A 22,909-nucleotide genomic window follows, 5' to 3' on the forward strand; every position below is an offset into this window, starting at 1 on the left:
CGGCTGGCCAGAGCAAGAAGGGTTGTGGAGAGTGCCTTTGACATTATGGCCAGCCGGTTCCATCTGTTGCTGACAGCCATCAACCTTGCAGAATATAAACTGAACTATGTGATTCTGTGCTGCTGCATTCTGCACAATTTTCTAAGGAAATTTTCAGGTAACCAGTACCTGCAGCCTATTGGGCCTGAGGCCGGACTCAGGCTTCCAGAACTCACAGGGCTGGATCATGCCCTTCCTGGCTTAGCCCCCCAAACAGCACGTGAGGTGCGTGACCGCTATGTCAGCTATTTTAATGGTAGGGGGGCTATTCCAATGCCAGCTGACCAATAAAAATGTATTTTTCTGGAAATATGTCTTGTCTGTTCAAATTTTGAAGTTTGGTTCTTGTTTGCTTTTCACATTGCTTGTATCCTACATTCTCCTAATTCAGGGATATGCAATTGGCCAACCTCCGGCTGGTGCAAAACTACAAGTCAATCATGCCTCTGGGTCTCATGCTTGTGGCTGTCAGTCTTGCTATGCTTCATGGGACTTGTAGTTCTGCAACAGCTGGATTTCCACTAATTGCATATTCCTGTCCTAGTGCATTTGTATAGCAAAGTGGTTTTTGACAATAGGAAATAAGGCCCTTTGTGACAGAAAACACAAAATGACTTCCCAAACTGGTATTGAGTAGTGATGGCCGAACGGTTCGCCCGGCGGTCGTTTCGCGGCGAATTTCCGACTTTCGCCGTCCGCGGGTTCGAACGCCTTTTTCCGTCGTTCGCCCCGGCGGACTTACGTGTTTAATGTATACAAGAACTTTAACCTTTCGTGACACGTTTATCATGTGTTACAGGACAACCAATTGAGACATGACAGCTCATGGACACTTGGACATTCCCCCTAACCTATAAATACACCCGATCCGGTGGCCATTTTACATTCTTTCTTCTGTCACTGTAGGGAAAGGATCCTGTGTGGAGTAGGGACAGAGAAAACGCTAGCTATTTGGTACACAAAAGTTCTTTTCAGGACTGGTATAGGTGTTAGGTCAGCAGCCTGAGTTTCTTTTGTCAGTTTAGATAAAGGGACAGAGCGCTGTATGCTGCTATTTTAGGGACAGCTCAGCCAGATTAGTCTTTCTTCATCATCATCATCATCATCATCATTAGCTGTTACTATCAGGTCCACAAAAGAGCTGTTCCAGCTAATCGTTCCAGCCTACTCTTTTTTGCCAATTTGTATAGGGACAGGCAGGAAGCAGTGTGTCAGGCAGTGAGGATAATTTTAAAGACTTGCTGTTACTATTAGTTCCACAAAGGTTCTTTTCAGGACTGGTATCAGTGGTACGGTAATAGGCTTGTACACGTATAATATTCTTTCTTCCAAATATAGAAAGAATATTATACTTGACTGCTGCCCTTCTGCTGCAGTCTGCTAATCATTCACAACTCACTTGTTCCACAAAGCTCTTTATCAGGACTGGTAACTTGGTCTGTCTAGGGTGCTACGGTACATAGGCTTGGGTGCGGTACAGTCTGCTGTTCTGTAAGGACCGCTATCGGTCCACAATACATAGGGTTGCCGTGCACTACTGCTGACCGCTGCCCTATACTGCAGCAGTCCTTCATTGGTATAGGGACTGACGTACAGTCTGCTAATCACTAACACACAACCTGCTTGGTCCACAAAAGTTCTTATAAGGACTGGTAACTTGGTATAGGGTGCTACGGTACATAGGCCTGAGTGCGTTACAGTCTGCTGTTCTGTAAGGACCGCTATCGGTCCACAATACATAGGGTTGCCGTGCACTACTGCTGACCGCTGCCCTATACTGCAGCAGTCCTTCATTGGTATAGGGACTGACGTACAGTCTGCTAATCACTAACACACAACCTGCTTGGTCCACAAAAGTTCTTATAAGGACTGGTAACTTGGTATAGGGTGCTACGGTACATAGGCCTGAGTGCGTTACAGTCTGCTGTTCTGTAAGGACCGCTATCGGTCCACAATACATAGGGTTGCCGTGCACTACTGCTGACCGCTGCCCTATACTGCAGCAGTCCTTCATTGGTATAGGGACTGACGTACAGTCTGCTAATCACTAACACACAACCTGCTTGGTCCACAAAAGTTCTTATAAGGACTGGTAACTTGGTATAGGGTGCTACGGTACATAGGCCTGAGTGCGTTACAGTCTGCTGTTCTGTAAGGACCGCTATCGGTCCACAATACATAGGGTTGCCGTGCACTACTGCTGACCGCTGCCCTATACTGCAGCAGTCCTTCAGCGGTATAGGGACTGACGCACAGTCTGCTAAACACTAACACACAACCTGCTTGGTCCACAAAAGTTTTTATAAGGACTGGTAACTTGGTATAGGGTGCTACGGTACATAGGCCTGAGTGCAGTACAGTCTGCTGTTCTGTAAGGACCGCTATCGGTCCACAATACATAGGGTTGCCGTGCACTACTGCTGACCGCTGCCCTATACTGCAGCAGTCCTTCATTGGTATAGGGACTGACGTACAGTCTGCTAATCACTAACACACAACCTGCTTGGTCCACAAAAGTTCTTATAAGGACTGGTAACTTGGTATAGGGTGCTACGGTACATAGGCCTGAGTGCGTTACAGTCTGCTGTTCTGTAAGGACCGCTATCGGTCCACAATACATAGGGTTGCCGTGCACTACTGCTGACCGCTGCCCTATACTGCAGCAGTCCTTCATTGGTATAGGGACTGACGTACAGTCTGCTAATCACTAACACACAACCTGCTTGGTCCACAAAAGTTCTTATAAGGACTGGTAACTTGGTATAGGGTGCTACGGTACATAGGCCTGAGTGCGTTACAGTCTGCTGTTCTGTAAGGACCGCTATCGGTCCACAATACATAGGGTTGCCGTGCACTACTGCTGACCGCTGCCCTATACTGCAGCAGTCCTTCAGCGGTATAGGGACTGACGCACAGTCTGCTAAACACTAACACACAACCTGCTTGGTCCACAAAAGTTTTTATAAGGACTGGTAACTTGGTATAGGGTGCTACGGTACATAGGCCTGAGTGCAGTACAGTCTGCTGTTCTGTAAGGACCGCTATCGGTCCACAATACATAGGGTTGCCGTGCACTACTGCTGACCGCTGCCCTATACTGCAGCAGTCCTTCATTGGTATAGGGACTGACGTACAGTCTGCTAATCACTAACACACAACCTGCTTGGTCCACAAAAGTTCTTATAAGGACTGGTAACTTGGTATAGGGTGCTACGGTACATAGGCCTGAGTGCGTTACAGTCTGCTGTTCTGTAAGGACCGCTATCGGTCCACAATACATAGGGTTGCCGTGCACTACTGCTGACCGCTGCCCTATACTGCAGCAGTCCTTCATTGGTATAGGGACTGACGTACAGTCTGCTAATCACTAACACACAACCTGCTTGGTCCACAAAAGTTCTTATAAGGACTGGTAACTTGGTATAGGGTGCTACGGTACATAGGCCTGAGTGCGTTACAGTCTGCTGTTCTGTAAGGACCGCTATCGGTCCACAATACATAGGGTTGCCGTGCACTACTGCTGACCGCTGCCCTATACTGCAGCAGTCCTTCATTGGTATAGGGACTGACGTACAGTCTGCTAATCACTAACACACAACCTGCTTGTTCCACAAAAGTTCTTATAAGGACTGGTAACTTGGTATAGGGTGCTACGGTACATAGGCCTGAGTGCGTTACAGTCTGCTGTTCTGTAAGGACCGCTATCGGTCCACAATACATAGGGTTGCCGTGCACTACTGCTGACCGCTGCCCTATACTGCAGCAGTCCTTCATTGGTATAGGGACTGACGTACAGTCTGCTAATCACTAACACACAACCTGCTTGTTCCACAAAAGTTCTTATAAGGACTGGTAACTTGGTATAGGGTGCTACGGTACATAGGCTTGAGTGCGGTACAGTCTGCTGTTCTGTAAGGACCGCTATCGGTCCACAATAGATAGGGTTGACGTGCACCACTGCTGACCGCTGCCCTATACTGCAGCAGTCCTTCAGCGGTATAGGGACTGACGTACAGTCTGCTAAACACTAATACACAACCTGCTTGGTCCACAAAAGTTCTTATAAGGACTGGTAACTTGGTATAGGGTGCTACGGTACATAGGCTTGAGTGCGGTACAGTCTGCTGTTCTGTAAGGACCGCTATAGGTCCACAATAGATAGGGTTGACGTGCACCACTGCTGACCGCTGCCCTATACTGCAGCAGTCCTTCAGCGGTATAGGGACTGACGTACAGTCTGCTAAACACTAATACACAACCTGCTTGGTCCACAAAAGTTCTTATAAGGACTGGTAACTTGGTATAGGGTGCTACGGTACATAGGCTTGAGTGCGGTACAGTCTGCTGTTCTGTAAGGACCGCTATAGGTCCACAATAGATAGGGTTGACGTGCACCACTGCTGACCGCTCACCTATACTGCAGCAGTCCTTCAGCGGTATAGGGACTAAGAGTTTTGTCACAGGGTCATTTAAAAAATGACATGCAGAGGAAGAGGCAGGCCCTTCCGCAGGGGTGGTAGGGGTAGGGCAGGAGCAACAGGCTTGAGCCAAAGTGGGAAGTTGCAGAAGGTGCGTTCAATTACTTTAAAGGATGCACCAGACTTGGTTGAGTGGCTCGCTCAGCCTTACTCTTCTGCACCCTCCTCATCCTCTCGATCTGCACCCTCTTCTTCACTCTCTGCTATGTGCACCCCCAAAGACACTACCACCAACAACACGACCACCACCACCACCACCACATACCTTCCGCTTGAGTCACTGGAATTATTTTCCGATCCATATCAAGAGGACATTTCTGATGCGCAGCCACTCTTGGTATTGGATCAGGAAGAGGAGGTAGCAACAAGCGCTACTCAGCAGTCTGACGCCAGTACCCAGATCAGCCCAAGGAGGAGGTTGGTCCCCGGTGTTGCTGCCTACTCTACTTATAGCGGTGGGGAAGGTGACGTTGATGATGACGTGTCTAGTGATGTCACGTGGGTGCCCACAAGAGAGGAAGAGGAGGGGAGTTCAGAGGGAGATATGGACCAGCAGATAGGGAGGAGAAGCAGCAATGACTTACATTGCACAGCAGGGACAAAGCAGACTGCAAATGTATCAGGAGCGAGTCATCGACCATGTACGGTCACATCTGGCGCTCCCAGGACACCGGCACATGGCTCCGCAGTGTGGGCTTTTTTTAACGTGTCCGCTGCTGACAATAGCGTTGCCATCTGCAATCTTTGCAGTCAACGCGTTAGTCGCGGTAAGCCCAATACTCACCTAGGGACGACCGCCTTAAGAAGGCACATGAGCAGCCATCACCGAGCCCAGTGGGAGCAACGGAACACACAAAGCCACACTGCAGGCTCTCACCGTCCAGCCTCGTCTTCTACTTCTCCTTCTCCTCTCTCCTCACAATTGTCCTCCACTCCACCTTCCATCACGCCAAGCTCACATTTTTCTGCAAAAAGGCAGGCTTCCGTGGGCCTAATGTTTGAGCGTAAAAAAATGATGACGCCGGATAACCCTCTTGCCCAACGGTTGGCGGCTGGCTTGTCAGAACTCATAGCCCGCCAACTACTGCCATATAAACTGGTGGACTCGGAGGCCTTTCGCAAATTTGTGGCCATTGGAACACCACAATGGAAGGTCCCAGGAAGGAAGTATTTCTCAGAGAAGGGCATCCCAGAGCTATATGGCCATGTTCAGCGGCAAGTGAATGTATCTCTGGCACACAGTGTCGGTGCCAAGATACATCTGACCACAGACACGTGGTCTAGCAAACACGGGCAGGGAAGGTATATCAGTTTTACTGCCCACTGGGTGAACCTTCTGACGGCCGTCAAGCATGTAACCCGTGGCACCCGTGTAGATTTGGTTTTACCGCCACGGATTGCATGCAGGCCTGACTCTTCTTCTCCTCCTCCTACTCCATCCTCCTCCCTCTCCTCCTCAGCTGCCTCCTCCTTTTCCGCTGCTAGCGTCTCTTCCACTGCACCGCCCAAGCTCCCCAGAACCTATTCCACATGCCAGGTGAGACGTTGCCATGCCGTGCTGCGTCTGTTGTGCCTGGAAGCAAAGAGCCACACTGGCCCGGCACTCCTTTCAGCTTTGCGTTCACAGGCAGATGAGTGGCTAACACCGCTCAATTTGACAGTTGGTAAAGTGGTGTGTGACAACGGTGCCAATCTGCTTAGCGCATTGAAACAGGGCAAAATCACGCACGTGCCGTGCATGGCACACGTCTTAAACTTGGTCGTGCAGCGATTCCTTGTCAAATACCCTGGGGTCCAGGACATCTTGCGGCAGGCAAGGAAAATCTCGGCCCATTTCAGAAGATCTTACACGGCCATGGCTCGCCTTGCTGACATTCAGCGGCGACACCATCTGCCGGTCAGACGTCTTATTTGCGATTGCCCGACGCGATGGAACTCAACCTTCTATATGCTTGATAGGCTGCTCCAGCAGAAACGTGCAGTTAACGTCTACCTGTATGAACTCTGCGAAAGAAACGGTTCTGGGGAGCTGGGTTTTTTTTCACCGCGCCAGTGGCTGCTCATGCGCGACACATGCAGACTTCTGCGGCCATTTGAGGAGATCACCAAACTGGTCAGTCGCAGCCATGGCGCCATCAGTGACATGGTACCTTATGCCTTCTTTCTGGAGCGTGCATTGCGTCGTGTCATTGATCAGGCTGTGGAGGAGCAGGAGCGGGAAGATGAGGAAGTCGCAATGCTGGATGAATTCCCAGGGGGGGCTACTCTATCTGAGACAAGTCAACAACAGGAGTCTGATGAGGAGTCAGAGGAGGATGGTGCCGGGGCGGATGAGCAGGAGCAAGAAGAGCATGCTTTAAACCTTTCTGGGATCCCTGTTGTGCGAGGATGGGGAGAGGAGAATGAAGAGGACGACATTATCCTGGATGATGAGCAGGAGCCAGGCCACCACACCGCTTCCACTTTAGTGCAAATGGGGGCCTTCATGCTCCAGTGTTTTAATAGGGACCCCCGTATAAAAAGCATGAGGGTCAAGGACCAGTACTGGGTGGCAACGTACTTAGACCCCCGGTACAAACACAAAATGGCGGAAATGTTACCGCCGTCGCAGAGGGCTGTCAGAATGCAGCACTTCCAGGCCTTGCTTCGAGAAATGCTGCATTCTGCTTTTGCGTGCGCTGGCAGAGGAGCAATTCCCACTCCCAGAGAAGGATTTGCGGGTACCAATCCAACAGCGCCTGCAAGAAGAGGCCGGTTTGAAGATGTGTTGGTGACTTCGGATATGAGGTCATTCTTTCAGCCGACCCATCGACAGGTGTCATCCGGATCCAGCATCAGGGAACGCCTAGACCGTCAGGTGTCCGACTACATTGGGTTAACGGCCGATGTGGACGCTCTGAGGAGTGATGAACCCCTAGACTACTGGGTGGGCAGGCTTGACCTCTGGCCAGAGCTTGCCCAATTTGCAATCGAACTGTTGGCTTGCCCCTCATCCAGTGTCCTGTCCGAAAGGACGTTCAGCGCAGCAGGGGGGATTGTGACCGATAAGCGTACTCGCCTAGCTCACCACAGTGTTAACTACCTCACATTTCTAAAAATGAATGAGGCATGGATCTCGGAGGAATTCAACACATGTGATCAGTAGACCATGTATATGTCTATAAACAATTTTTGGAATCAAGCACACAGACCTTCTTAATTCATTTGGCTCACTTCCCTGACCCAAAAAAGCACACCGTACTATATGCCCCTACCCTCCTCTTTGAAGAGGTTGAGCGGTGTCATATTTCTACTGGGGCTGCTTATTATGAGGGGTTCCCACCATCCCTGTGCTGTGCTGACTTCCTCCTGGGTGTTCTTATTATGAGGGGCTCCCACCATCCCTGTGCTGTGCTGACTTCCTCCTGGGGGTTCTTATTATGAGGGGATCACACCATCCCTGTGCTGTGCTGACTTCCTCCTGGGGCTGCTTACGGTGCTGCTGTCAGCGCTGTATGTCACGGAGCTGCTGTCAGCGCTGTATGTCACGGAGCTGCTGTCAGCGCTGTATGTCACGGAGCTGCTGTCAGCGCTGTATGTCACGGAGCTGCTGTCAGCGCTGTATGTCACGGAGCTGCTGTCAGCGCTGTATGTCACGGAGCTGCTGTCAGCGCTGTATGTCACGGAGCTGCTGTCAGCGCTGTATGTCACGGAGCTGCTGTCAGCGCTGTATGTCACGGAGCTGCTGTCAGCGCTGTATGTCACGGAGCTGCTGTCAGCGCTGTATGTCACGGAGCTGCTGTCAGCGCTGTATGTCACGGTGCTGCTGTCAGCGCTGTATGTCACGGAGCTGCTGTCAGCGCTGTATGTCACGGAGCTGCTGTCAGCGCTGTATGTCACGGAGCTGCTGTCAGCGCTGTATGTCACGGAGCTGCTGTCAGCGCTGTATGTCACGGAGCTGCTGTCAGCGCTGTATGTCACGGTGCTGCTGTCAGCGCTGTATGTCACGGAGCTGCTGTCAGCGCTGTATGTCACGGAGCTGCTGTCAGCGCTGTATGTCACGGAGCTGCTGTCAGCGCTGTATGTCACGGAGCTGCTGTCAGCGCTGTATGTCACGGAGCTGCTGTCAGCGCTGTATGTCACGGTGCTGATGTCAGTGCTCTGTATTACGGTGCTGCTGTCAGTGCTCTGTATCTCCTGCACCCTCTTGTTTGCCTACCCTGGTCCCTGACCTTCCCTCTCCTCCATTGCCTTCATTAGCTCCATAGTCCTGAATTGTCAGAACAATTTCCCAAATAAAAAAAAAATGCTTGTAGTTATCGATCCCAAATTCACCTCATACATGTATTATGCTATTGTCCAGGTGGTGGGACTACGTGCTACCCCCTAATAATTACCCCGTGGCCGCAAATTCGACCTAAAGGTTTGCGAAATTCGCCTCCCATTGAAGTCAATGGAGCCCGCGGCGAACGGTCGTTTTCGCGAACGTTTGTGCCCGTTCGCGTTTCGCGTTCGCGAAACGTCCCGTCGGAAGTTCGTCCATCACTAGTATTGAGTATTGAAAGAAGTAGACACACACACACACACACACCTTTTTTTTTTTGATTTTTTAATAGTGCACATTCCAACCAAATTTTTATATATTTTTTATTTTTTTTTTATAAATTCTTTTTTGTTGTTTTTTTTTTTTTCTTTTTTGGTAAACATAGAAATATATAGATATATCAAAAATGCAATTATCACAAAAAATCAAAAATAAAAAAAATAAAATCAGATTTTTAACTATTTACATAAAACAAGGGGTAAAGCCAAATTTTGAAGATGCACACCAAAAATTGGTAATGTCAACATGTGCTATGTACCATCATGAGTGATCAATCCATTCTTGCATTCCAGGCCATGACCTGCCCAATCAGCCTGTGGGCACTGTCCGAGGTAAATGGCTCGGCTTGTCCTTCCACAACCAGATCATCACCTAAAAACATGTGTAGATAAAAAATTGGTTAACATATACAGCCATTAATTGTTTACCTTAACCACTTCAGCCTCGGACCAATAAATACCTTAAGGACCAGAGGTCTTTTTCCAATTTCGCACTGCGCTGCTTTAACTGGTAATTGCGCGGTCATGCAATATTGCACCCAAACGAAATTTGCGTCCTTTTCTTCCCACAAATAGAGCTTTCTTTTGATGGTATTTGATTGCCTCTGCGATTTTTATTTTTTGCGATATAAATGGAAAAAGAGCGAAAATTTTGAAAAAAAATGATATTTTCTTCTTTTTGTTATAAGAAAAATCGAATAAACTAAATTTTAGTCATACATTGAGGGCAAAATTTATTCAGCCACATGTCTTTAGTAAAAAAAATGTCAATAAGCGTATATTTTTTGGTTTGCGCAAAAGTTATAGCGTCTACAAACTAGAGTACATTTTCTGGAATTTACACAGCTTTTAATTTATGACTGCCTATCTCATTTCTTGAGGTGCTAAAATGGCAGGGCAGTACAAACCCCCCCCAAATGACCCCATTTTGGAAAGTAGACACCCCAAGGAAACTGCTGATGGGTATGTTTAGCCCATTGAATATTTATTTTTTTTGTCCTAAGGGATTGAATAATGACAAAAAAAAAAAAAAAAAAAAAAATGTACAAAAAGTTGTCACTAAATGATATATTGCTCACACATGCCATGGTTATATGTGGAATTGCACCCCAAAATATATTCCGCTACTTCTCCCGAGTACGGGGATACCACATGTGTGGGACTTTTTGGGAGTCTAGTCGCGCACGGCATCCCGAAAACCAATCACCACCTTCAGGATTTCTAAGGGTGCAAATTTTTGATTTCACCCCTCACTACCTATCACAGTTTCGAAGGCCATAAAAAGCCAAAATAGCACAAAACCCCCCAAAATGACCCCATTTTGGAAAGTAGACACCCCAAGCTATTTACTGAGAGGCATGTTGAGTCCATGGAATATTTTATATTTTGCCACAAGTTGCGGGAATATTACAAACTTTTCTTTTTTTGCACAAAGTTGTCACTAAATGATATATTGCTCACACATGCTATGGGCATATGTGAAATGACACCCCAAAATACATTCTGCTGCTTCTCCTGAGTACAGGGATACCACATGTGTGGGACTTTTTGGGAGCCTAGCCGCGTACGGGACCCCAAAATCCAAGCACCGCCTTCAGGATTTCTAAGGGCATAATTTTTTTATTTTACTCCTCACTACCTATCACTACCTATCACAGTTTTGATGGCCATAAAATGCCAAGATGGCACAAAACCCCCCCAAATGACCCCATTTTGGAAAGTAGACACCCCAAGGAAACTGCTGATGGGTATGTTGAGCCCATTGAATATTTATTTTTTTTGTCCTAAGGGATTGAATAATGACTAAAAAAAAAAAAAAAAATAAATGTACAAAAAGTTGTCACTAAATGATATATTGCTCACACATGCCATGGTTATATGTGGAATTGCACCCCAAAATATATTCCGCTACTTCTCCCGAGTACGGGGATACCACATGTGTGGGACTTTTTGGGAGTCTAGTCGCGCACGGCATCCCGAAAACCAATCACCACCTTCAGGATTTCTAAGGGTGCAAATTTTTGATTTCACCCCTCACTACCTATCACAGTTTCGAGGGCCGTAAAAAGCCAAAATAGCACAAAACCCCCCAAAATGACCCCATTTTGGAAAGTAGACACCCCAAGCTATTTGCTGAGAGGCATGTTGAGTCCATGGAATATTTTATATTTTGCCACAAGTTGCAGAAATATTACAAACTTTTTTTTTTTTGCACAAAGTTGTCACTAAATGATATATTGCTCACACATGCTATGGGCATATGTGAAATGACACCCCAAAATACATTCTGCTGCTTCTCCTGAGTACAGGGATACCACATGTGTGGGACTTTTTGGGAGTCTAGCCGCGTACGGGACCCCAAAATCCAAGCACCGCCTTCAGGATTTCTAAGGGCATAATTTTTTTATTTTACTCCTCACTACCTATCACTACCTATCACAGTTTTGATGGCCATAAAATGCCAAGATGGCACAAAACCCCCCCAAATGACCCCATTTTGGAAAGTAGACACCCCAAGGAAACTGCTGATGGGTATGTTGAGCCCATTGAATATTTATTTTTTTTGTCCTAAGGGATTGAATAATGACTAAAAAAAAAAAAAATGTACAAAAAGTTGTCACTAAATGATATATTGCTCACACATGCCATGGTTATATGTGGAATTGCACCCCAAAATATATTCCGCTACTTCTCCCGAGTACGGGGATACCACATGTGTGGGACTTTTTGGGAGTCTAGTCGCGCACGGCATCCCGAAAACCAATCACCACCTTCAGGATTTCTAAGGGTGCAAATTTTTGATTTCACCCCTCACTACCTATCACAGTTTCGAGGGCCGTAAAAAGCCAAAATAGCACAAAACCCCCCAAAATGACCCCATTTTGGAAAGTAGACACCCCAAGCTATTTGCTGAGAGGCATGTTGAGTCCATGGAATATTTTATATTTTGCCACAAGTTGCAGAAATATTACAAACTTTTTTTTTTTTGCACAAAGTTGTCACTAAATGATATATTGCTCACACATGCTATGGGCATATGTGAAATGACACCCCAAAATACATTCTGCTGCTTCTCCTGAGTACAGGGATACCACATGTGTGGGACTTTTTGGGAGCCTAGCCGCGTACGGGACCCCAAAATCCAAGCACCGCCTTCAGGATTTCTAAGGACATAATTTTTTTATTTTACTCCTCACTACCTATCACTACCTATCACAGTTTTGACGGCCATAAAATGCCAAGATGGCACAAAACCCCCCCAAATGACCCCATTTTGGAAAGTAGATACCCCAAGGAAACTGCTGATGGGTATGTTGAGCCCATTGAATATTTATTTTTTTTGTCCTAAGGGATTGAATAATGACTAAAAAAAAAAAAAAAAAAAAAATGTACAAAAAGTTGTCACTAAATGATATATTGCTCACACATGCCATGGTTATATGTGGAATTGCACCCCAAAATATATTCCGCTACTTCTCCCGAGTACGGGGATACCACATGTGTGGGACTTTTTGGGAGTCTAGTCGCGCACGGCATCCCGAAAACCAATCACCACCTTCAGGATTTCTAAGGGTGCAAATTTTTGATTTCACCCCTCACTACCTATCACAGTTTCGAAGGCCATAAAAAGCCAAAATAGCACAAAACCCCCCAAAATGACCCCATTTTGGAAAGTAGACACCCCAAGCTATTTGCTGAGAGGCATGTTGAGTCCATGGAATATTTTATATTTTGCCACAAGTTGCAGAAATATTACAAACTTTTTTTTTTTTGCACAAAGTTGTCACTAAATGATATATTGCTCACACATGCTATGGGCATATGTGAAATGACACCCCAAAATACATTCTGCTGCTTCTCCTGAGTACAGGGATACCACATGTGTGGGACTTTTTGGGAGCCTAGCCGCGTACGGGACCCCAAAATCCAAGCACCGCCTTCAGGATTTCTAAGGGCATAATTTTTTTATTTTACTCCTCACTACCTATCACTACCTATCACAGTTTTGATGGCCATAAAATGCCAAGATGGCACAAAACCCCCCCAAATGACCCCATTTTGGAAAGTAGACACCCCAAGGAAACTGCTGATGGGTATGTTGAGCCCATTGAATATTTATTTTTTTTGTCCTAAGGGATTGAATAATGACTAAAAAAAAAAAAAAAAAAAAATGTACAAAAAGTTGTCACTAAATGATATATTGCTCACACATGCCATGGTTATATGTGGAATTGCACCCCAAAATATATTCCGCTACTTCTCCCGAGTACGGGGATACCACATGTGTGGGACTTTTTGGGAGTCTAGTCGCGCACGGCATCCCGAAAACCAATCACCACCTTCAGGATTTCTAAGGGTGCAAATTTTTGATTTCACCCCTCACTACCTATCACAGTTTCGAGGGCCGTAAAAAGCCAAAATAGCACAAAACCCCCCAAAATGACCCCATTTTGGAAAGTAGACACCCCAAGCTATTTGCTGAGAGGCATGTTGAGTCCATGGAATATTTTATATTTTGCCACAAGTTGCAGAAATATTACAAACTTTTTTTTTTTTTGCACAAAGTTGTCACTAAATGATATATTGCTCACACATGCTATGGGCATATGTGAAATGACACCCCAAAATACATTCTGCTGCTTCTCCTGAGTACAGGGATACCACATGTGTGGGACTTTTTGGGAGCCTAGCCGCGTACGGGACCCCAAAATCCAAGCACCGCCTTCAGGATTTCTAAGGACATAATTTTTTTATTTTACTCCTCACTACCTATCACTACCTATCACAGTTTTGACGGCCATAAAATGCCAAGATGGCACAAAACCCCCCCAAATGACCCCATTTTGGAAAGTAGATACCCCAAGGAAACTGCTGATGGGTATGTTGAGCCCATTGAATATTTATTTTTTTTGTCCTAAGGGATTGAATAATGACTAAAAAAAAAAAAAAAAAAAAAAAAGTACAAAAAGTTGTCACTAAATGATATATTGCTCACACATGCCATGGTTATATGTGGAATTGCACCCCAAAATATATTCCGCTACTTCTCCCGAGTACGGGGATACCACATGTGTGGGACTTTTTGGGAGTCTAGTCGCGCACGGCATCCCGAAAACCAATCACCACCTTCAGGATTTCTAAGGGTGCAAATTTTTGATTTCACCCCTCACTACCTATCACAGTTTCGAAGGCCATAAAAAGCCAAAATAGCACAAAACCCCCCAAAATGACCCCATTTTGGAAAGTAGACACCCCAAGCTATTTACTGAGAGGCATGTTGAGTCCATGGAATATTTTATATTTTGCCACAAGTTGCGGGAATATTACAAACTTTTTTTTTTTTGCACAAAGTTGTCACTAAATGATATATTGCTCACACATGCTATGGGCATATGTGAAATGACACCCCAAAATACATTCTGCTGCTTCTCCTGAGTACAGGGATACCACATGTGTGGGACTTTTTGGGAGCCTAGCCGCGTACGGGACCCCAAAATCCAAGCACCGCCTTCAGGATTTCTAAGGGCATAATTTTTTTATTTTACTCCTCACTACCTATCACTACCTATCACAGTTTTGATGGCCATAAAATGCCAAGATGGCACAAAACCCCCCCAAATGACCCCATTTTGGAAAGTAGACACCCCAAGGAAACTGCTGATGGGTATGTTGAGCCCATTGAATATTTATTTTTTTTGTCCTAAGGGATTGAATAATGACTAAAAAAAAAAAAAAAAAAAAAATGTACAAAAAGTTGTCACTAAATGATATATTGCTCACACATGCCATGGTTATATGTGGAATTGCACCCCAAAATATATTCCGCTACTTCTCCCGAGTACGGGGATACCACATGTGTGGGACTTTTTGGGAGTCTAGTCGCGCACGGCATCCCGAAAACCAATCACCACCTTCAGGATTTCTAAGGGTGCAAATTTTTGATTTCACCCCTCACTACCTATCACAGTTTCGAGGGCCGTAAAAAGCCAAAATAGCACAAAACCCCCCAAAATGACCCCATTTTGGAAAGTAGACACCCCAAGCTATTTGCTGAGAGGCATGTTGAGTCCATGGAATATTTTATATTTTGCCACAAGTTGCAGAAATATTACAAACTTTTTTTTTTTTGCACAAAGTTGTCACTAAATGATATATTGCTCACACATGCTATGGGCATATGTGAAATGACACCCCAAAATACATTCTGCTGCTTCTCCTGAGTACAGGGATACCACATGTGTGGGACTTTTTGGGAGCCTAGCCGCGTACGGGACCCCAAAATCCAAGCACCGCCTTCAGGATTTCTAAGGACATAATTTTTTTATTTTACTCCTCACTACCTATCACTACCTATCACAGTTTTGACGGCCATAAAATGCCAAGATGGCACAAAACCCCCCCAAATGACCCCATTTTGGAAAGTAGATACCCCAAGGAAACTGCTGATGGGTATGTTGAGCCCATTGAATATTTATTTTTTTTGTCCTAAGGGATTGAATAATGACTAAAAAAAAAAAAAAAAAAAAAATGTACAAAAAGTTGTCACTAAATGATATATTGCTCACACATGCCATGGTTATATGTGGAATTGCACCCCAAAATATATTCTGCTACTTCTCCCGAGTACGGGGATACCACATGTGTGGGACTTTTTGGGAGTCTAGTCGCGCACGGCATCCCGAAAACCAATCACCACCTTCAGGATTTCTAAGGGTGCAAATTTTTGATTTCACCCCTCACTACCTATCACAGTTTCGAAGGCCATAAAAAGCCAAAATAGCACAAAACCCCCCAAAATGACCCCATTTTGGAAAGTAGACACCCCAAGCTATTTACTGAGAGGCATGTTGAGTCCATGGAATATTTTATATTTTGCCACAAGTTGCGGGAATATTACAAACTTTTTTTTTTTTGCACAAAGTTGTCACTAAATGATATATTGCTCACACATGCTATGGGCATATGTGAAATGACACCCCAAAATACATTCTGCTGCTTCTCCTGAGTACAGGGATACCACATGTGTGGGACTTTTTGGGAGCCTAGCCGCGTACGGGACCCCAAAATCCAAGCACCGCCTTCAGGATTTCTAAGGGCATAATTTTTTTATTTTACTCCTCACTACCTATCACTACCTATCACAGTTTTGATGGCCATAAAATGCCAAGATGGCACAAAACCCCCCCAAATGACCCCATTTTGGAAAGTAGACACCCCAAGGAAACTGCTGATGGGTATGTTGAGCCCATTGAATATTTATTTTTTTTGTCCTAAGGGATTGAATAATGACTAAAAAAAAAAAAAAAAAAAAATGTACAAAAAGTTGTCACTAAATGATATATTGCTCACACATGCCATGGTTATATGTGGAATTGCACCCCAAAATATATTCCGCTACTTCTCCCGAGTACGGGGATACCACATGTGTGGGACTTTTTGTGAGTCTAGTCGCGCACGGCATCCCGAAAACCAATCACCACCTTCAGGATTTCTAAGGGTGCAAATTTTTGATTTCACCCCTCACTACCTATCACAGTTTCGAGGGCCGTAAAAAGCCAAAATAGCACAAAACCCCCCAAAATGACCCCATTTTGGAAAGTAGACACCCCAAGCTATTTGCTGAGAGGCATGTTGAGTCCATGGAATATTTTATATTTTGCCACAAGTTGCAGAAATATTACAAACTTTTTTTTTTTTGCACAAAGTTGTCACTAAATGATATATTGCTCACACATGCTATGGGCATATGTGAAATGACACCCCAAAATACATTCTGCTGCTTCTCCTGAGTACAGGGATACCACATGTGTGGGACTTTTTGGGAGCCTAGCCGCGTACGGGACCCCAAAATCCAAGCACCGCCTTCAGGATTTCTAAGGGCATAATTTTTTTATTTTACTCCTCACTACCTATCACTACCTATCACAGTTTTGATGGCCATAAAATGCCAAGATGGCACAAAACCCCCCCAAATGACCCCATTTTGGAAAGTAGACACCCCAAGGAAACTGCTGATGGGTATGTTGAGCCCATTGAATATTTATTTTTTTTGTCCTAAGGGATTGAATAATGACTAAAAAAAAAAAAAAAAAAAATGTACAAAAAGTTGTCACTAAATGATATATTGCTCACACATGCCATGGTTATATGTGGAATTGCACCCCAAAATATATTCCGCTACTTCTCCCGAGTACGGGGATACCACATGTGTGGGACTTTTTGGGAGTCTAGTCGCGCACGGCATCCCGAAAACCAATCACCACCTTCAGGATTTCTAAGGGTGCAAATTTTTGATTTCACCCCTCACTACCTATCACAGTTTCGAGGGCCGTAAAAAGCCAAAATAGCACAAAACCCCCCAAAATGACCCCATTTTGGAAAGTAGACACCCCAAGCTATTTGCTGAGAGGCATGTTGAGTCCATGGAATATTTTATATTTTGCCACAAGTTGCAGAAATATTACAAACTTTTTTTTTTTTGCACAAAGTTGTCACTAAATGATATATTGCTCACACATGCTATGGGCATATGTGAAATGACACCCCAAAATACATTCTGCTGCTTCTCCTGAGTACAGGGATACCACATGTGTGGGACTTTTTGGGAGCCTAGCCGCGTACGGGACCCCAAAATCCAAGCACCGCCTTCAGGATTTCTAAGGACATAATTTTTTTATTTTACTCCTCACTACCTATCACTACCTATCACAGTTTTGACGGCCATAAAATGCCAAGATGGCACAAAACCCCCCCAAATGACCCCATTTTGGAAAGTAGATACCCCAAGGAAACTGCTGATGGGTATGTTGAGCCCATTGAATATTTATTTTTTTTGTCCTAAGGGATTGAATAATGACTAAAAAAAAAAAAAAAATGTACAAAAAGTTGTCACTAAATGATATATTGCTCACACATGCCATGGTTATATGTGGAATTGCACCCCAAAATATATTCCGCTACTTCTCCCGAGTACGGGGATACCACATGTGTGGGACTTTTTGGGAGTCTAGTCGCGCACGGCATCCCGAAAACCAATCACCACCTTCAGGATTTCTAAGGGTGCAAATTTTTGATTTCACCCCTCACTACCTATCACAGTTTCGAAGGCCATAAAAAGCCAAAATAGCACAAAACCCCCCAAAATGACCCCATTTTGGAAAGTAGACACCCCAAGCTATTTGCTGAGAGGCATGTTGAGTCCATGGAATATTTTATATTTTGCCACAAGTTGCGGGAATATTACAAACTTTTTTTTTTTTGCACAAAGTTGTCACTAAATGATATATTGCTCACACATGCTATGGGTATATGTGAAATGACACCCCAAAATACATTCTGCTGCTTCTCCTGAGTACAGGGATACCACATGTGTGGGACTTTTTGGGAGCCTAGCCGCGTACGGGACCCCGAAATCCAAGCACCGCCTTCAGGATTTCTAAGGGCATAATTTTTTTATTTTACTCCTCACTACCTATCACAGTTTTGACGGCCATAAAATGCCAAGATGGCACAAAACCCCCCCAAATGACCCCATTTTGGAAAGTAGACACCCCAAGCTATTTGCCGAGGGCCATCTTGACACTATTGAATATTTTTTTTTTTTTGTCCCAAGGGATTGAATAATGACAAAAAAAAAAAAAAAAATGTACAAAAAGTTGTCACTAAATGATATATTGCTCACACATGCCATGGTTATATGTGGAATTGCACCCCAAAATATATTCAGCTACTTCTCCCGAGTATGGGGATACCACATGTGTGGGACTTTTTGGGAGTCTAGTCGCGTACGGCACCCCGAAAACCAATCACCACCTTCAGGATTTCTAAGGGTGCAAAGGCCATAAAATGCCAAAATAGCACAAAACCCCCCCAAATTACCCCATTTTGGAAAGTAGACACCCCAAGCTATTTACTGAGAGTCATGTTGTCTGAACGAAAAAAAAGAGATTGATCGGTGGGTATGCCCACCATTAGATACCTCCCTTCATCCACCCACTTCTAATGATGGACATACATGCACCATTTATATATGCCGAAGCATGGGGGCATCCTCCCGCAAAAAAGTTATGCCGCGTACATATGTTCAAACTTTTCCATGGGCAAGCCCCCTGTCGGAATTTTGACCGTATGTACGCGGCATTAGGAGCAAAATCGCTCCTCCACCCCTTATGCCCCCATGCTTCGGCATATATGCTCTTTTTTAACTGTGGTGGTGAAATCACCGCCTACAGCACTGGAGTCACGGCTTTATGTATCGTGGGAGCAAACGCTGTTGCTGTCAAGATAAATAAATCCACGCTGCAGCTGAATGGCGTACCTGAAAACATAAAAAATGGTTAACAATAACACAGTAAACAGTAAAGTATAAAAAATTTGAGAGAAGAGAGAGAGAGAGAGAGAGAGAGAGAACAATAAAACGACAACTATTTTTGGTTTTTATATTTTATATTTTTTTTGGTTTTTATATTTTATACTTTTTTTTTTTTTTTTATTTTACTTTTTTTTTTTTTTTTTATACACTTTTTTTTGAACTGTAAACTGTAACTGTAACGGTTCGGGTCTCTCAAAATGTAATGGCATCTTGGGAGACTCTGTGTTAGTGTGCCTAGGCTGTGAAATGCTGTACCCTACGCTAATACTTCACTAGTTCATGGTAGCGTTCAAAACACTCACCCTGACAAAGACCAGGATTGCCAGGACAGCGTGGACAATAAGAACGGGTGTCACGCCTATATCCGCGCTTGCTACAGACACGACATCTTTTTTGGGGGGCTCGTTGGGTAGGGGTACTCGGGAGGACATAAGAATAATGCCTCTCATGCAGCCGGCTTACTGCATTTGGTTGGGAATGGTGAGGTACAGAACCGTCTGGAAACAGAAGCTCTGTGACAACCTCTCTTTGAAAGAAAAGAAAGGTTAATGTTCCGCCTGAAGTTTTGTATAGCACAAAAGCATTCAGCAAAGCCAATTGAAATAAGTAAGCAGACACTTTTTTGTACCAGCGTCTGGTCTTACGGGAAGTTAGATACGGCGCCAACATCTGGTCATTGAGGTCCACCCCTCCCATATTTTTGTTATATTCGTGGACACAGAGGGGTTTCTCCACAATACCAGTCGCCGTAGGAATTTGGACCGTCGTGTCTGCATGAAGGGAGGTAAGAACGAAAACATTCTTATTATGCCTCCACTTCATAGCGAGCAAATTATTACACCGATAGCAGGCTCTCTCCCCCAGCCTAAGACGGGAATCTACAAGCCGCTGGGGAAAGCCCCGGCGATTAGGTCGCACGGTGCCACATGCTCCAATCTGATTATCAAATAAATGACTAAACAGTGGCACGCTGGTGTAATAGTTGTCCACGTACAAGTGGTACCCCTTTCCGAATAAGGGTGACACCAATTTCCACACTATCTTGCCAGCGCTTCCTATGTAATCAGGGCAGTTCTCCGGCTCTACGTAACTATCTTTACCCTCATAAACCATAAAGCTCCATGCATAGCCTGTGGCCCTGTCACAGCACTTATAGAGCTTGACCCCGTACCTGGTACGCTTGTTGGGAATGTACTGTTTGAATGACAAGCGACCAGTAAACTTAACCAGGGACTCATCAACGCAGACAACTTTTTGGGGAGTAAACAAGTCTGCAAAACGTTGGTTGAAGTGGTTTATGAGGGGCCGAATTTTGTAGAGCCGATCGTATTCAGGGTCTCCACGTGGACGACAAAGTTCATTGTCACTGAAGTGCAAGAACCGCAAGATCTGCTCGTATCGTTTCCTGGACATGGAGTTAGAGAACACGGGCATGTGGTCAGCCGGATGCGTGGACCAATAAGCCCGCATCCGCATAAATTTATGTGTGCCCATGTTGAGGGAAAGGCCCAAAAACGTCTTAAATTCGGAAACCGTAACTGGTTTCCAATCTCTGGCAAGAGACGGCAACTGGGGATTAGCGGCGATGCGTTGACCAGCATATAAATTGGTTTGGTCCACAATAGATCTATAGAGATCTTCCGTGAGATACAGAGAATAAAAATCGAGTGGCGTAAAATCATCTGTATCCACCTGAATACCGGGTTGGGCAGTGAATGGGGGAAGTACGGGTTCTGCAGAAGTGGTGGGCACCCAATTGGGATAGGCGAATTCTGCAGGAAGGGCACTATGGGTACGACGGGCCTGTCTTTGTCTTCTTCTTCTTGGTGGCAGCGGGACACTACTTGTGCTTGCCACCTCGCCAGCTTGAACTGCACTTATGGGACTCGCCACGTCACCACGTGATACTGCAGTGCTGGATGTACGTCCAGGGTGTACTAGGCCGCTGGTGCTTGCCAGTTCACCAAAAGGATGAGCGGCGCTAGTACTGGCTCTATACTCCATACGAGGGACTTGCGGTTCCTGCACCTCAACAACATCAGAAAATCGGGGTCGGGTACGCCTGACAATAGCAGGGACCTCTTCTTCGTCGTCAGAGCTATCTGACATGGAGGCGCTGTCCTCTACAGGTTCGTATTCTGAGCCTGAATCTGACAGATCAGTGTCTTCCTCTTCACTATCTGTTATGCTCAGAAACGTGTAGGCCTCTTCACTAGTGTACCTTCGCTTTGCCATTTTGGGCTCTAAATTTAGGGGTACAGTAGTGAGACTCACAGGTAAAAAAGCACCTAGCCTGTCAGCGACTGTATAAAAACGCTACCAAAAAAACTGCTAGCGATCGCAGGGATCAAGCCTGACTCTGCGAACGCTGCAGTTATGTGTGTTGTGTTTTGTAAGTGACAGTGATCGATCGATACTGCACTTGGGTGGGCTGGGCTGGGCTGGGCAGAGGGGCAAAACGCAGGTGCTAGCAGGTATCTGGATTGATCCTGCTAACAATGCGTTTTTTTAGAACCCTAAATTGCTGGGCACGCTAGTATAGATCTGATCAGATCAGATATTGATCTGTTCGGATACTATACCACTAAGGGAGGTGTATGCTTTGCGCATGGGTGTTAGCGGTGCTGGCACTAACCTAGCACTGCCTGGGGCGACGCAGACCCTTTCTGACCCTAAAACCAAATTTATATCACCCGCCGGGTGATCAGGGGGTTAACTAAGGGCAATCAGGGGTTAAAACCTTTATTGGGTATTTATATGGGGGTACCTAAATAACTAAATAACTAACTGGCTAACCAGCGTCACCAGTGACACTTATGCAGCGATCGCTGGTGAAAGGGTTAACTCTAGGGGCAATCAAAGGGTTAAAACCTTTATTAGGTTATATATCGGGGTACCTAACGGTATAAAAACCTGGCGTTGAACCTAAAAAAAAACTAGCTTCCTAGCGGGACCAGTGACACTATTGCAGCGATCAGAAAAACGATCGCTTAGTGACACTGGTAAAAGAGGGTGAAAGGGTTAACTGGGAGGGCAATCAAGGGGTTAAACCTTTATTAGGGGGGGGTAGGGGGCTACCCTGGACCTAAAGGGGCCTAACACTAGCTGCCCTGACACTTTTTACAGTCACAACTGACACTAAATGTAGTGATCAATAAATAAATGAACACTGCATTAGTGACACTGTGACTGGGGGGGGGCGGGGGGCCGATCGGGGGGGTGATCGGGGGGTGACTGGGGTGAAATGTGTGCCTGTGTGTACCTATGTGTCAGTGGACTGTTGGTGCACTTACTTGAAGGTCTTCACTCCTCGCTGTCCGGTTCAAAAAGACCGCCACGAGGAGTGTGACATCACTTCCTCCTCCTGTGTTTACATTTTCACAGGGGAGGAAGTTCGTCACTGGCCAGGAGCGATCGAGAGGCGATGGGCGGAAACCAG

This window comes from Lithobates pipiens, unplaced genomic scaffold (genome assembly GCF_037356315.1).
Source record: "Lithobates pipiens isolate NorthernLeopardFrog02 unplaced genomic scaffold, aLitPip1_a1.2 Scaffold_18, whole genome shotgun sequence".
Lineage (NCBI taxonomy): Eukaryota > Metazoa > Chordata > Amphibia > Anura > Ranidae > Lithobates > Lithobates pipiens.